The following is an 18666-nucleotide window of genomic DNA, read 5'->3' as shown; positions in this document are numbered from 1 at the left end:
CCCCGAGGTATCAAATATTCCCAGAGGATCAGAATAAAAATACAGCAAATTTGTTTAATGATGAAACCATTATGATACCTACAGAAGCATGCCTTTAAAAAATAAAGAAAAACAATTGCTTTGTTGGTGATTGAAGGATAAAATACATAATTTTGGCATATAGAAATGCATTAACTGGAGTTGTTTTACTTAATTGTTTAACTGTGTAAATGTTTAGTTGTTTAAATGTACAACACAAATTGGGATAACCATTTAATATTTCTTGAGTAGCACACCGTCACTGGCATAGGCTACAGACTATAGACGTGTAGGCAAAGGCTCATAGTGGAGAGCAACAATCTTTCTGAAGTAGTTTGCGTCTGACAATAATATATATGTATTCCTCTGAGCAGAGCACTAGCATGTGAATGCCATATGTGCATTATACCTCTGAGCAGAGCACTAGCAAGTGAATGCCATATGTGCATTATACCTCTGAGCAGAGCACTAGCAAGTGAATGCCATATGTGCATTATACCTCTGAGCAGAGCGCACTAGCAAGTGAATGCCATATGTGCATTATACCTCTGAGTAGAGCACTAGCATGTGAATGCCATATGTGCATTATACCTCTGAGCAGAGCACTAGCAAGTGAATGCCATATGTGCATTATACCTCTGAGCAGAGCACTAGCAAGTGAATGCCATATGTGCATTATATCTCTGAGCAGAGCGCACTAGCAAGTGAATGCCATATGTGCATTATACCTCTGAGCAGAGCACTAGCATGTGAATGCCATATGTGCATTATACCTCTGAGCAGAGCACTAGCAAGTGAATGCCATATGTGCATTATACCTCTGAGCAGAGCACTAGCAAGTGAATGCCATATGTGCATTATACCTCTGAGCAGAGCACTAGCATGTGAATGCCATATGTGCATTATACCTCTGAGCAGAGCACTAGCAAGTGAATGCCATATGTAGATTATACCTCTGAGCAGAGCACTAGCAAGTGAATGACATATGTGCATTATATCTCTGAGCAGAGCACTAGCAAGTGAATGCCATATGTGCATTACACCTCTGAGCAGAGCACTGGCAAGTGAATGCCATATGTGCATTATATCTCTGAGCAGAGCACTAGCAAGTGAATGCCATATGTGAATTATACCTCTGAGCAGAGCACTAGAAAGTGAATGCCATATGTGCATTATACCTCTGAGCAGAGCACTAGCAAGTGAATGCCAGATGTACATAATACCTGACATAAAATAATTTCCCTCCAAAAACGTGTTTTGACATCACATAATGCATGGGGACTGAAAAACGTCTGCATTCTATCAGCTGTTACTTATTTATTCGCAATGTTTACATTTATTCCGAAAGTCAATGTTGGTAAATAATGTTTCAAAATGAATTGTGTTTATTTTTTTTGTTTTCCGTTTTTATAATGAGTGAAGTAACTAGACAAGCTAGGGGAAGCCCTGCAAGACGTGGAAGAGTGTCCAGGAATTCAACAGACTTAAGAAATGCAAAAGAGAACGTCATGTAGGCCCTAACTGTGAAAGAAATCCAGAAGCTGTTTTACAACCTGTCTTTAGAAGAACGCTGGAAAATGAGTTGAGTGTTTTTTCTCACAATCTAAGTCCTCTTAAAGCACTTGCATGCATTGTGGCGCATTTCACTTCGCAGAGGAGGCCGCAAATGGACATTTCAACGAATGTTGCCTCAATAGACATGCCACAACCACAAGTAAATGACGAACTAAAAGAAATGGTTTTACATGTATCGAACTTCATAAAAAATATAAGGCAATACGGTACAACAGTGCAATGGCTTTTGCGTCGCTTTCCGCCACACAAAAAGAGATTCCGGGAAATGGGCCTTACTGTCTTAAAATTCAGGGACAAATGCATAGATATATTTCTGACTTACTACCGCAAAATGGGGAGTTGCCTTCATAATAATTAATAATAATTTTAACCTTTACATTTGGTTCTCAAAATAGAAACTATAACATAATTCGTAAGATTACAAAACAAATCTTCAATTTTAAACTAGAAAAGATGTGCAATGTTTGGCTGTATGATTTCAGCTCTGATTCGTCGTTCTCCGGGCTCAGGCCAAACCGTGTGCACGTTTCCATTTGTTAATATGTTGTGTTATTGATTTAATCATTACGAGAGGTCGTCCAGTGGTCGAAACTCGACCAAAAATATGTAATGTACTCACTTCTCTATTTTCACCCCACACTGTAAATAAAACATGTGATTGGAGTTTCTTCCATTTGTTTTGATTTTCTGTTTATATTTCGTTGTTATTTCGTCACCAGCATGGCAACGCATAAAATCCATGTTAATTTTTTCAAATTTTCAAACTCATTTTTTGTGCTTATCTTTGAGCCTATTTAAATTTATAAAGGGATTCTGCACACCTACAGGAAAATTGCTTTCTAACGGTATGCGCAGATTTACCCCACGATGCACACAAGCTGAGAAAAAAGGTTTTAAAGAAACATGTTTGCCTATTAATATATAGATAGATTTTACAATTGTATTTCATTGACACATCAGAAGCAACTAATATACGACTCCAACGGAAGGAAAACCAAGATATAAAACAAGAAACACTGTTAATTTTAAGTAACAAAAATTGATAATTTTAAAAAAATATTTCGAATATTTGTCGTTTTTATATGGCTTTTTTATTGTAGTCTAAATTAGGGGCTATGGCCCCTACAGGCCACTAGTTAAATAATAATCCTATAGTTTTTAAATTATGCTGGGTATTTGAGCGGTTTGAGGGGCTTCATTACAATATTGTTTGGTTCTGTATAGCATAACTTGATCCCTATCCCTATAATCACTAACCGAGCAGAGACTAGAGACTAGAGAGAGTGTTTGTGGTGGTCGCAGGTGAACGGTCGCTGGAGAAGAACAAATGAGAGTTTTCACAGTTGGTTTCCAGGGAGAGCGGGTGCGCCATGAGACGGCTATGGGTTTGGGTGAGTGACCAAGAGCATGTTAATCCCTAACACCACTGTTAAACCTTCTAATAGTGATATACTTGAAGGTGTTCGGATATTATATTGGCAGATATTTCAATTTTAGTTAAATGTATACAGTTTCATAACTGCAGATATTCTGTAAATATTTCCGTAAATATATAATAATAATCTAATAATTGTTTTAGTAAACAAATATATTAAATTATTATTATTTTCTTTACTATCAAGAGCTTCAAACTTAATTTGTAATACACAGTCTTATAATATCATGATTACGAACACCTCAAAAAAATTTCGATTTAAAGTGTAGTATTTATAACACAACGAATATGGGTATTTTCTTTAACAACGGCATTTAAGTGATTACATAAAGTGGCATACTGAATAATTAAAACAGTATGGTTTGCCCAATTGCAAAACTGGGTTATTCATTATACTATTACAGTAACAACACTGTAATATTACTGTATATACAGTATTTATGTACGAGAAATACTGAGTTGATGTATTACTTATACATGTAAGTTTCCCATTCAGACATATATTCTGTGTGCCAAAAATTTGGCATTTGGTATACTAAATATATAAAAATGTTCTCATTAAGATTTCTCATTAATATGTATACATTAAAATAAATATTAATGCACGCAAATGCCAACTGTTTAGATTTGTAAGATCATTTGAAGTGGAGCCTTTGTATTATGAACAGTTTAGGTGATCAAAAGCATCTAAAATTTCTAAATGAATGAATAAATTAGGTCTTTTTTCAATACTAGATCTTAAATCACTCAAAGAACTTAGAATTTTAAAAATATCTGGATATATATATATATTTAATTCTACTTCCATATTTAAATATATATTTATTATATTTTACTACATATTTTTTTGTATATTACGAATAATTGTTGGGAGAGCAATTTGATCTAGTGGTAGAACGATCTTCGAATACATAAGCTCACTCGTACTTATCGACTACCCCTTTGATTGTGAATTTATTTTATTTTATTTATTTATTTCAACGGAAACCACCCTTTGACAAAAATAAATAGGATATGGCATACACGCGGCAAGATGCAGAATAAAAACATAGTATGGACACTTAAAAAGTGCATGTTCAAATGCAAGAATATTTTACACAATTAATTATTGGATACCTAAATCACCGTAGAAATTGCATGATTTTTGTTTAACTGAAACATGGGTATGAATGTATATATATATTTTATTCCTTTTTTATATTCTGAGTCTGACAATATTTAGTACTATGTAGTTTATTTGTTATGTTAAATGAATTAAAGTTAAAAGTCAATGTTTGGTTTATATTCGTAATTTATTGCTAATTTATTTATATTTATTATTTTAGTGATGAGGATATTATTTTGCACGGTTAAATTATCCATCAATAATGTATTGTTTTCCCATAAACTTATAGAAAAACGGAAATGCATTTAATAGTAATTAAAAATATATACACTATATACATATTTAGTGCTTATACTGGAGAATATTAGATTTATATGGAAATTGAGTTCAAAGTATAGTTAAATTTCATTGTTGAATTATCTGTTATTTAGTTTTGTGTCTGTATACTCTATTATATTTTGCACAAAGTCATATTTTTCTGTTTATTTTTTTAGCGGAGCCACACAAGCGTGTTGTTTTGTTTTGTACAGGGATTTTCTTTAATTTCAGTATGTATGTATGTGTGTGTGTGTGTGAGTGTGTATCAGTGATCGCGCCTTGTGCAGTGGTTTTGGGGGCGCCTGTCGTGACGTCGCGACCTGTGGACCCGGGATAGCGAGTCCACAGCCGCATAGTGCTCGCCACAGCGACCCGCTTATCTCTCCCCCCTCCCCCATCCTACACCCTACATTGTCCACCGCTGATTGTCTCTCTCGCTCCTTATCTCCATATCCTAAACACCTGAAAGCGGCGCACATCAATGCCCAGTCTTTGCATTGATGAGGTTAGAGAAATCTTTTATCCTGGAAACTTTGACTTGATTAGCATTTCTGAATCCTGGCTTAAGCCGAGTATTCATTCAAATGAGGTGTCTCTCCCTGGATATGTGCTGCAGCGAAATGATAGGATTGGTAAACAGGGCGGTGGCGTTGCGGTGTATATCAGGGAGGATTTAAAGTTCAAAACTATTTTTTCTTCACCATCGGAGTACTCGGCTGGGCCAGAATTCCTATTAATTGAGATTAGTTTATCTGGAGCAGATGCGCTGTTACTAGGAGTGTGCTACCGCCCACCAAGATCAGGGCATCTGCTCAATTTTGAAAATGCCTTGCTTAATGAAATGTTCAGATACAGTCATGTTTTGATCATGGGTGATTTCAACACTGACTTACTATCATCGACTCATAACTTTGAACACAGACAGCTGACTACTTTGTTTGAATCATGTAACCTAACTGTACTTCCACTCGATCCCACACATCATGTTGCCAATTCTGATACCCTCTTGGATCTAATCGTAGTGTCCAATCATCAAGATATTATTCACCATGGGCAGCTTCCAGTCCCTTCAATATCCAAACATGACCTTATTTTCTGTGTGTACTCAATCAAATCTCCTAAGCCCAAAGCAAAGCTTATTAAATATCGGGATTTTAAAAATATGAATGTTGCACAATTCATGTTAGACGTTCAACAAACTCCGTGGCACTTCATTCAAAATTTAAATTCCGTCGATGAAATGGTTCATGAGCTAAATTCTTCCATATTAAATCTCTTTGACAAACATGCTCCCATCTTAACAAAGCGCGTGACAAAAAGAAGGCCTGTTCCATGGATGACCCCTGAAATCAAAGGTTTGATGGCTAAACGTGATAGCTTAGGTAGAAGAGCTAGGCACTCCAACAATATCGAACTAAAACAACAATATTGTAATCTTCGTAATCGAGTTAAACAGCTTTTGCGAAATTCCAAACTCAGATACATTCATGCACTTTTTGAAAATCAAAAACAGCCATCGAGAGTTTTATGGCGTAAAGTTAAAAGTCTTGGGCTTGGGAAACAATTTGATTCTCAACCAGTACACATCCCTCTAAATGAGTTAAACGTTTACTTTTCTTCTAGCAGTCAAAATACCAATCAGCACAAAGTCAATAGTTACTTGAATGAATTAGTCAACTCTCCAACCCCGCACCTGGGATATCCCGAGTTTAATTTCAAACCAGTTATTCAGTCTGATGTTTTGATGGCTATTCGCAGAATCCGAAGCAATGCTGTCGGTTCTGATGGGATACCTATCCGCTTTATCAAAGACATCCTCTACGCAATCCTTCCTACTATCACGTTCATTTTTAATGCATCTTTGAGGCACTGTTCTTTCCCTTCATTTTGGAAGTCTGCCATTGTCCGTCCCCTAAAAAAGATCTCAGCACCAACTCTGGTTGGGGATTTCAGGCCGATAAGTATTTTGCCCGCTCTATCTAAAGGCCTAGAAAGGATCGTTCACTGTCAAATCACTGAATTCATCACTGAAAATAACATTCTATCTGACTACCAATCTGGTTTCAGATCAGCGCACAGTACAGAAACAGCACTCCTTCGAGTGACTGAAGACATTAGACTTGCTATGGAGCGTCGACAGGGAACGATTCTAACTCTGTTTGATTTTTCCAAAGCATTTGACTGTGTTAATCATGACTTGCTGGTGCAGAAATTGAGGGCAATAGGGTTTTCCCAGAATTCTCTTAAATGGCTGAGATCTTATCTGTCAGATAGGCAGCAATGTGTGGAGGTTGGTGACACAAGATCAGACTGGATGACTGTTACATGCGGTGTTCCCCAAGGATCAATCCTCGGACCACTGCTCTTTGTACTGTACGTCAACGACATAAACTCGACCTTGACCAACTGTAAACACCACATGTACGCTGACGACTTACAAATCTATGACTATTTTACTGCAAACAACGAAAATGACTGTGTCAGAAGGATCAATGAAGACGTTAACCGAATAGTTACTTGGACTGAGAATCATGGACTGAGACTAAATCACGAAAAGACAAAACCGATTGTAATCTGCCACCCTCGACTTCGCCCTTCAATTGACTTAGACTCAATAAACCCAATCACAGTCAGTGGCAAAGCACTGCCCTACTTTGACAATGTAAAGAATCTTGGCATATCTTTCAACTCTTCACTTACTTGGGACACAGCAGTTACGGACACACGAAAAAAGGTTTTTGCCTCCATACATTCACTGAAAAGATTGCAGAACTTTTTGCCACAACACACAAAACTTCATTTGATCAAATCACTTGTACTGCCCCACTTCAGTTACTGCAACTCATTGATCAATGACATGACTGTGATTCAGGCGGATATGCTCCAGCGGTCTCAGAATTACGCTTTGAGATTTGTCTATGGTCTGCGACGTATGGAGCATATCACGCCATACTACCTTGAGGCAAACATCTTGAAACTAAATTATCAAAGATCCATCAAAATTTTGTCATTAGTCTTTTTAATTTTGAAATCAGGCTCCCCGAAATATTTTACATCAGATTTTAAATTTGTGTCTCAGGGTAGTTCACGAATTTCTCGTTCTTCTTCGATCACATTGCGTATACCTCATCATGTGACCACCGCTTATGACAGGGCTTTTGTTGTTACCGCTTGCCGTCTTTGGAACAACCTACCCCTACACATTAAATCCCTTGATAAACGTTCCCAGTTTGTGGCGGCACTAAAAAATCTCTACTTTGAGCAAATGGTCTCGGCTGGCGTGTCCTAGGGCTTCTGCGTCTTTGCGCGATTACTGGTGCGTATGCGTGTGAGAGTGTGAAAGTTTTTTCTGTCGTATATTCTATTAATTTATAATAATTACTATTTTTTTAAATTAGTTAATTAGTTAAATAGATTGAATTTTTGTTAACTTGTACTTGATGTGTTAAATATGTGTTTTTATATTAGATTAAGAAATGCCATTGTATTTTTATTTTATTTATATTTAAGTTTGTCAGGTTAAGTGTAAGAGAGGGCCATGTGGCCCTAACTTTGCCTGGTAAAATAAAGAATTTTTCATTTCATTTCATTTCATTTCAAAAAGCTAACATCATGATGATATTACAATGATAGTGTTTTGCATAACGATGTGTTGTGGCATTATAAATTGGATAAATGTAAATTGATAACAATAGGTATAAAATAAAGACATTGTGAATTAACAACAGTGCGGAGAACAATACAAATTGACAACTGATTTAGACTAGAACAGCAGTGTCTTTCTGAGATGTATTAGATATACCCATGTCTTTATATCCATGTATATTATTGTAAAATTGTGTAACCATTGAGTGAAATAAATAAATAAATTATTTAATTTTCAACAATAACAACAGTGTAAATAAATAACAACAATACAATTTGAGTATATATTACAACAATAAACTATGGCAAAGGTAAACCACGTATCAATGCGCGTAATACAATTAATTTTTTTAAACACAATTCATTTCTCAAGTTACACGTTTAATACCTCATTGTAGGATCAGGGTGACTGTGATTTGGACAATCAATTAGGTATCTTAATTTTGACAACGAAAATAAAGAACTTGTTCCTAGTTTTAAACGCGCGCTTTCACAGGTTCCCTGGGCTGATTTGTTATTTGGTTGAGGCAATTTTCAAAGCATTTGATTCAATTTGTAATACATTTTTCCATATGAAGGTCACCAAGAAGGTTTACCCCCAAACAAAAAACCCCTCTTAGCCCTAAGGAATATTGTTCTTGGTTCAGTGCACATCTGAAGCAGTTACGTTTGTTCTAGCATTCAGGGGTAGTTATGTGGTGGCCGAGACCCCCACGATTAGGGAGCATTTCTGTACTCTGTAGGCTTACACTAGATCCGAAAGGTTATATAAAATTAAAATTAATGAGGTAAAGAAAGCATCAAAAGAGGTTCATTGAAAACTTCTTTAATCCTTGTATGGCAGTATGAAACTTGGGCAACAAAAACCATGAAACTAGTCGAGGGCCTGCCTCTATGTTCACCCCGATGACTTTAATACCCATCTCACCAATACTGTAGCAAGCATTGTAGGCTCCATCCCTGTAGACAAAAATGAAATAGTCAAAGGCATACAGCCCTTGATACCAACCTTTGATCTTGGCAGAACCTTACCCCAGAGGGCATTGTTACCATGGTAGGCCATTTCAAGACATCTCACAGCCCTGACATATATGGAGTGACTACTGTCATCCTAAAACACATAATTGAAATTGTTACTACTCCTCTTTGTCAAGTCATAAATTCCTGCCTAAGTGCTGGAATATCTATTAAGATTTTAACGGTTGTCTTGGAATGCACCCTCTACAAAAAAGTAGATCCAGCCAATGTAAAAAGCTCATAGGCCCATATATATTTTTCCAACTTTCACCAAGGTCGTTGAAACAGCTATCAAACTTCAGCTAGTGTCTTATCTTGAGTGAAATAACCTAATGTCAATCTCCAACATGGCTTCCGTAAGAACAGACCCACTGTCACTGGTCTTAATGAACTTATACATCGTATTCAAGAAGCCTTTAAGGATACCAAAGCCGTAGCCTGGACATTATGTGACTTTAGTAAAGGCTTAATCGTGAATTTAATCAAAACATATTATATTATAAAACCTAGAGTGTACGGGCCCAATTTTACCCCGGGACTTTTACCCCCTTCGTGAGTTTAGCTCAAAATGAACAGCCCGGGTTTTACCCTCAGAATCTTACCCTCTGTCTAGATGTATAATTTGGTAAGAATCATTAATTTTGTACATAATAGGTTTTTATAGAAAGACGTTTAATCAGTTAAGTATATTTTGCCACTGTTTATATTAAACATTACCGGTAATGGAAAATAAATTTGTTTACAAAATATCAAAATAATTCAAAACCTGTAAAAACTTATGTTATCTTACTGTTTCCGGGAAAATATCACTAAAACAATTCTCTTATCTTTAAAACTTTGATAATTTGGGGGCAAAGCCTTAGTGATACAGCAAAGGTGGTGGAGTCTTAATTAACTCCATAATTAATCACACAATATAGATCAGATAAATCAAAACTAGTACATTGATTTTTATTTGTTATGATCAGCTGTCTGAAATTGTGAAATAAGCATGTAATAGTTCTGCATGAATTGTCTTATTTCAATTTAATTTTATTCAACAAATTGTATTACAGTATTTACAATAGTTATTTGTGTAACTAGTGGTGAAAGTGGCACTTTGCTGCACACGAGAGCAATGTTTACGCACGAGCCGCAGGCGAGTGCGGAATGATCTCGAGTGCAGCAAAGGCCTTTTTCACTCGTGTTACACATTATATTTTTCCTACAGTCACTATAAAGCATATAAATGATTAGTCTTTCAAACACTATACAACACGTTTTTAGGTTCAGCTGGCAACACAAATGGTGCCCTAGAGAAAGTAGTACCCGCGGTCCGTATCACTCCGCTATTTTTCCTCGGCAAGAAATGGGCTCCGCGTTTTGAGAATATAGTTCCGTATGTTTTTGTAATTTGAAGTGGTTTCCACGCCTAAAAAAATGCTTTAAAGGTATTTTCTTGTTTATTAAGATCGTAGGCATGTTTTAAAAACGTTTAAAAGAAAAGTCCAGAAAGTTCAGAAATACCGAAACTATAAACACGAAATGACGGGTTAAATCGTAGTTATAAACAGTCAATCAGCTGCTCATAGTATTATTATCTTTAAGTGTTGCCAACCTATTTCCAAGCGTACACGGATTACGTGCATAATGGAACCACGCTGTTTTGTGTTGTTTCGTTGGAATCCTGATGTGCGGCAAAGTATAAACCGTACGGCAAAGTATAAATATGCAGCAATTAGCAGCTTTCTGTACTATAAACAGTACAAGGAAGCCAACTTTGTCGGGTGACTGTAGGAAAAATTAATTATTCTCGCTAATTTCGATATCTGACCTTGGGGTAAAATTCCGGGGCTAAAAATCGGGGCCGTATATCTTTAGTTGCCTGAACCCTGGTTATATGGACAGGGGGGCTGGAATTGTGGCTTTTATTGCTAATCTTATTGATCACACGCTCTGTCTATTTTCATTAGACTCAAAAATCCGCGGGGGTAAAATTCCACCTGCGAACCAACTTGAAAGCGCTCCGATGACTACGTCATAGTGACTTCAGGCCTGCTCATGGGGTTAAATTGGGGGGGGGGGGTAGAATTCCGATGACCTGTCCAGGATGTCGTTAAGGCTACCTTACGATAGATCCTAGCTGAGTTGGAGAGTTCATTTGGAAAATGTAGCTAAGCAGTTATCAAGAGTAACGTATCTTCTCTGGAAGTTAACGAGACTAGTAGAGAAAGCCTACCTAGTTGTGGTCTATCATACATTATTCCACAGTAACATTACTTACGGTCTTCAGCTTTGGGGTTATGAGCCAATGTCACCAGAATCCTTAAGTTGTTAAAGAAAGCTCGTAGAATCATAACTGACAGTGGGTGACTGGAGCACTCAAGCCTATAATAGTTGACTTGGGCATACTCACTCACCATACAAAGCAACTACAACCTTTTATGTGGCAACTAAGTACACTCAAATGTGCACACTTTTACCACTAGACAACAGTTGCATGCGCATAACACCAGGCGCAAAATCCCACAATGCTGTATCCACCTAATATTATTAAATTAAATATATTAAACAGATTAAACAGTGAGATAAATATTAAACAGAATTAAATAAAAAAATATATAACTACAATTACTGCTTGGTTTAATGCTTAAGAGTTTCTTTGAAAGCTCTTTAGTTAATTGGATATAGCACGTAAATCAAAACTTGGAAGTGAATAAAATTGAAAATGACTTGATCAGACATCCCTAAGTTTAGTCGTGTTTGAGTTTCCAACTCTTATAGAACTTTTCAACGATATTAAAGATAAAGTTTCAAAATTTACAAAAAGTTTGATGTTCATAGATTGAATTGTTATTAAAGTATTAATATTGAATTGACTGATCTTGTAAGTATATTTGAGAATAATAGCTGTGTCTACCAGGGAGTTGAAATGAATAAAAACAAGATATTTTCCATTAACTTTATACATATAGTTGTTTTTTTACTTATAAAAATAATACAGCAAAATACTAATCAGAAAAAAATATATATAATGTAGAAATAAATTGAACAAATAAAAAAAACACCTGTGCGTAGACCCGAGACTCGATAAATATTAATTTAAATGTGAAGTCGAAAAAAATTTATAGGAAAATAAATAAAATCATTCGTTGGTTTCAACATTTTATGAAATTCGTCTTGCATGGAAATTAACTTTTAGTGTTGTGGAATAAAACGAACGATAAAAATAATCGTTATATTAAGAAGCAGATGATTTTAATTGCCATTATTTGTACAAGCCATGATAATAACTTTTTCCTACAGTCACCCGACAAAGTGGGCTTCCTTGCACAGATTATAGTACAGAAAGCCTTACTTTGGCGCACAGTTTTTACTTTGGCACAAACCAGTATCCTACCAAACAACACAAAACAGCGTCCTTTTATTAAGCACGTAATCCGTGTACGCTTTAAAATAAATTGGCATCACTTAAAGATATTAGGCTACGACTACGATTTTCTGGTATGACGGTTTGAGAAACACATCTCCTGACTGACGTATAACATATGACTGTAAAGATATTTAGACAATGTAAAAGGAGTATTAGCATTATTTAAATAGAGAAAAGTGGTCATGCATTATGAAAAGAACACATTTCTCTGTTATTATTTATCCATTCTCAAACAAGGTATAATATTGAAAACTAAATAAATCTAAAAAAAAATTGTCTCTTGCATCTTCTTGTTAAGTTCACGGTTTTCGTGAAATTTGGCATCAAATATAACCACAAAAAACCGCAAAAAATGTAAACTTGCCACCCCTTTGAAACCACTAATGATTTTTTAGTAAAATTTTCTACGAAAATATGTTTAAAATGTGTGGTAGTTTAACTAATAAGATAAACATTTTTGCAAAATCTCAACGCTGTATTTTAGTATTAAGTTTACAAGAAGTTGGTGGTCATTGGTTATGTATATAGATAAATAAGTTAGAATTAACCTGCTATAATGGCTGATTTGAGTATTACAGTCATTGTTTGGTTAAATAATTGTGCAAATTTATATACAGGGTTAGTAAAAAGTGTGGAGACCCCCTGTTCTTTTTTAACGGCCCATACTAGAAAAACTAAACTCGGCACACCTTTATGGCATGTTATGAAGTACATTTCGGGCATAACCGCTACTTGGTGTACATCCCTAAAATGGGGGATTTTGGGGGAAACTCAAAACTTTTAAACGCAAAGACCCATCGAGTGACCCCCTCGTTTCAAAGGTCCTGTTAAAACAAAACCAACAACGCAAACTAGAGGTTGCCATCTCAATCCAGTAAAAAATGGCAGCCAATTGAAATTCTCAAAAGTAAAATTTAACTTGCAGCTTTCCCAGTCTGGAGACCCTGTAAATTTTGTAACGGTTCACACTAGGAAAACTAAACTCTACACACCTTTTAGGCATGTTATGAAGTACTTTTTTTTTAAAGCCTAATAGCCACTTGGTTCCCAAACCTAAAATAAGGGATTTTAGGGGAAACTCAAACATTTTAAATGCTAAGCCCAATCGAGTGACCCCTCATTTTAAAGGCCCTGATTAAAGAAAACTAACACCGCAAACTAGAGGTTTCTATCTCATTCCAGTAAAAAAGCTGATTGAAATCTTTAGAAATCAGAAATAACTTGCAATTTTATATTCAATTGGCTGCCATATTTTACTGTAATAAGATAGAGACCTCTAGTTTGCGTTGTTAGTTTTCTTTTATTATTACATTCAAAATGAGGGGTCACTCGATGGGGCTTAGCATTTAAAACTTTTGGGTTTTCCCTAAAATCCCCCATTTTGGGGAGGTACACAAAGTGGTGGTTATGCCCAAAAAGTACTTCATAACATGTAATAAAGGTGTGCCGAGTTTAGTTTTTCTAGCATAGGCTGTTAAAAATAACAGGGGGTCTCTACACTTTTTACTAACCCTGTTTATTTATTTTGTAACTTTTTATTGGAATGAATTATATTACTGTCCATGTAACAGAATGTATATATCTTTGCAGACATTGGTCACCTCGGTAAGTGGGTGGAGTTTATTCCCGACGAATGATCTTTTCTTCAGCAAAGCTCGTCAGGAGATTGACTACTTACACAGGTCTTTGGTTCTCCCTGACAGCCACCAAATAGCATCAGACAAAGTACAAGGTAACTGTAAAAGGTTTATAGTTTTTGCGATACAGTAAATAATGAATGAAATGAAATGAAATATTACAATTTATCTCCTCAGAAATTTGTATGATATGGAATGAAAGACAACATACTTTATTAAATGTTACCTTTAGGTTGCTTGCAATAAGGCTAAATTATTTTGATTGGAAATACATACCTTTAGTGAAACTACTACAGTATCAGTAACCCTTTACAGTATGCAGGTTGTACAAATATTTTATTTCAAAACCAAGAAAAATCAATTCATTTTCGGTAACCAGTGAGATAGACATAAAAGAAAGTATTTACATATAAGGTGGGTTTAAAACAACCTGTCAACCATTTTGTCAAACTTTTTCGTACAATATCGTGACAACCAAAGAATTATAAGCGTTTACCAAATCATATAAACCTCTGTGAAATTTAAGAACCTCTGTTTTCTGGGACACTGATGTTATGGGAGTAAGGATAATCGTTAATCGAATGAAATATCGTGGAACTGTATCTGAGCAAGAGTCGGATGTACTAGTACCTTTTGACATTATTAGGTATTCAATTATTGATACATATACTCATATTCAAAATGTTTAATATGGAATAATCATTAATGCAATCAGAAGTAACTTTGATCAAGGTATTGTTTTTCGCAAAATAATTAAAAACTTTTGAAGGTGAAAAAGACAAAATAACATACAAGCATATAGGTTTTATAAGTTGTATAATATTTGTAGTTCATGATTTGTTATTTGAACTTTATTATTAAAACAGTTATCAAATGGATTAGTCAAAATACAACATATTTAAGTGCATTTAGTAACCATTGGTAAATTTTGATAAATGTTACACTCATGTATGTGGGGTGTTGATGCTGCACAATATGAAAGGTAACAAATAAAAACCTTAAAGTTTGAAAAAAAAAACTTAAAGCTAATCATAACCTTGAAAACTTAGTATTTTATTATAATTTACTTTTTTGTTTCTAGAATGCTTCAAGACATGTTTATAATAAATTACATTATTTTTTTCTTGTTTATAAATAGTTGAAATATAATCATATTGCAGCTATATCGGTACATTACAATAAAAATGTTATAGGCATTATTCTGAAATATACGTTTATTACGTTTAGTTAAATGTTATTAAAAAGTGATGTGATATTTTTCAACATATTTAAAAACAAAAGTTAAATTACAAAGTTTAGAAAATGATTTGGAAATTTAACTTTGCAGAGTAATACGCTATGACAAAGCTTTAAATTTAACTCGCTTACAAAGTAAAATTCAAACTCCCTATCATCAAAGGTAGAATGGCTTCCTCACTTCACTTTGATCTCGTAAATTGGACAGAGTAAACATTAAAGGGTTTACCAGTTCCCAAAATGTGTACCTAACCTAACCTAACCTTGGCCACTAAAAGACAATTTGTAGCTCTGAATTATATTTTCATTAGCTATATTTTCACTAGTATCTATTAAATTACCTCTAAAACATTAGATAGATTTTTCTACCACTGCCTGGAAATTATTACATTGTCACATCTATAAACAGTATGTACGCAAAATAGCTGATTTATGCTTTATTCACCCCCGTTTGCTAAATAAGCTAATTTCACTGATGGCATTTCTATGAAACACTAACATCCAGTAATGCATCTATGAAAGGGATTGGTTAGTTCTTGTTATTATACTTCACAAAACTCTTATAATCTATTTACGTATCAAACTATTGTAGTGGAGTGAGTGTATTCCAGAGATATTTCCATGTCTAAGTGACAATCTAGGTTACATCCTCCAACAGAAAGAAACAAACATAACCTGAGTGACAAATTATACAACTTAAAGGTTGATCTTTTTTTATAATAAGTTAACTATTGTGGTGGGAAGTTGTGATGTAAATAACAAGTTCAAAGAGTCATTGCTGCTCTCGAAATGTACGACGAGAGTCGACTAAAAAAACTTGGTACGGGCGTCTACAGTTCTCCAGTGGCAATGACGTACTTTGCGCTCTTAATACGAAGAAAGCTATTTCGTGTGTTTAACTGGCATTTCTAGATAAGTCAATTTTCTTGTCGTTTGAAGTAAGTAATCCGTTTCTTTTTATTTTGATACACTACAAATGAAATAATCATCGTGTACGAAACTCTTTTGGTTGCTTATGAAAAAAAGTGAATGTTTCACAGCACTAGACTCATTTTACATTAATTATTTTGTTTTATTCTTTCATTTGTTTATTGTTGTATCTATTGTTGGAACGAGCAAGTATTAAAATATGCAATTTGTTAACCTACTAAGTATTGGATTGGTGACAGATTGGTGGTCATTTAGGTTTCCATACCCTCACAGGTGCGAATAACACAAAATAACATTTGTTTACCATTTTTGTATTTGCTTGAATAACATGGCCATAAGTGCACTAAACATAGTTTTTTTTTTTACAAATTATTTGTCATTTTGAGAATCTTCATTAAACTCGCGATATCTATAGTTCCGTGGCATTGAGTTAAAACATCTTTATAAGCCTTATTCTGCCATAGAAGTTTGAAAAAGATTGAATAACTTTACGTAAGTTTTTCTATGCTACATGGGACTCCAGAGAGTGACAAATATTGATAAACACTTCTTCAATTGATAACGTTTAAATTGATGTATAAAACCTATTGTTTCTTAGATTTTTTTAAATTTTTGAGTTTTTCTTGAAAAACATGGACATTTATTTTAAAATAACCTGCTGAATATGGGGCTTAAATAATATGGCAATAGCTGCATAACAAATCATTTTGGAATGGGGTTTATCGTAATATTTAGAATCGTTTTGAAATTTATTATATTAAGGAACTATTAAAATTCACATCCAAATAAACGTATGGTTTGTGATAACATTTTAAGCTAAGTTTTTTAGTTTTTCTTCGAAAAATTTAAATATCGATTACGATGTTAGTAAAATGGTACATTCAACTTAAGAATACTTTTAAAAGCATAGCCTACTGTACTTCCATTAGAACAATCTCCAAAATGATGTGGATTATTCTATCACTTGTATATTTGAAGTTTCCGTCCGTGGTCCAGAGACAGGAATTCAACAGGTCAATAGGTAACTATTAAAAAAAAAAAAAAAAAAAAAAAACAGTATCCGTACAGTACCAGTTGTCAGTATCCGCCCCAAAGCCCAAAATTAACTTAAAATAAGTTTACTGATTAATTGTAGTGCTTAAACACATGCTAAAGAAAAATAACTCTTGGTAATCTTCATTCACTAAAATAAATACCAAAACTTGATAAATGCTTAGTTTAAATTATTTACACAACCAACAGTTTACTGTAAAAAATACAATATGGCATTTCTTCACTGAATTTAATTCAAATACTTGAGAGGGGAATCTATTTAAGCCACATTATATGTACATATGAATATATGTACATTATGTGTATTCCCCATATATTATATATAGCCCATTGTTGTACAGAACAATGTTTAACATATGTAACAACTTTGAAAACACGTGATAAATTACGCAAAACAATAAATAACCAAAAGTTTTCTAATTTATTGGGTCTATTCAATGAAAAGGAAGCAATACTCTCTGCTTTATTCATATAAATGCAAATGTATTTCAGAGACATCTCTCTCAAAAGGTCGTGCTTCGTCTAAAACTGAAGAGGAAGATGGCGAGTCTTTAAGTGGAGCGAAAATTAGTCACGGAAAGTCCAAAGAAGACAAAACAGAGTCTGGCCACAAGGGAAGCTCTAAGAATGAAAAAATTTCAAAAACATACGGTGAGCATGGACGGAGAAGGCAAAATACGAATTCGAAAAGTGGGACTCAACGAAATGAAAACATTAGGCACAGTGGAGCAAAAGGAGGATTCTTCGAAGACAAACTTTTGTACAAGTCCGGTAACTATGAAAAGGTATATGATAGTTTTACGAATTTCTCTGTAGCCATCTTGATTACCTTTGTGTTCTCTCTTGTAAACTGGTAAGAAATAAATTAATTACATTGTATATCTTTTTTGTCCTAGGTACGAGCCGGGGATTATTTTTCACATTACTTCAGGCTTGACCTAGGGGTTGTGACATTATCACTTGGATAAATTCCATTGGTGATTTGGCGGAATTTACACCCGGGACCTCAAGGTCCGAAGTCCCGCTAACTATCATTAGACCAGCTCGCTCACCCATTTACACAATAGCTTAGACAACTTTACTACAATATAAAAAAAGGTGGGGAAATAATTTATGTAGTGATTCCTTGGGTCAAAATAAAGATAAAATGTAGAATAAGATTTTCCCAAAAATCACTTTGTTAACCAGATATCAAGCATTTTGTATTTTTTATATAACAATTTTATCTCTGAATCTTTGTAACCAATTATTATGAAACTTGGTATGTATGTTAAGGTAGAAGAGG

Source organism: Macrosteles quadrilineatus, unplaced genomic scaffold (assembly GCF_028750875.1).
Source record: "Macrosteles quadrilineatus isolate MER2022 unplaced genomic scaffold, UCM_ALF_1.0 Scaffold_1__1_contigs__length_201487025, whole genome shotgun sequence".
NCBI classification, from domain to species: Eukaryota; Metazoa; Arthropoda; class Insecta; order Hemiptera; family Cicadellidae; genus Macrosteles; species Macrosteles quadrilineatus.
This window is presented reverse-complemented; position numbering follows the sequence as displayed.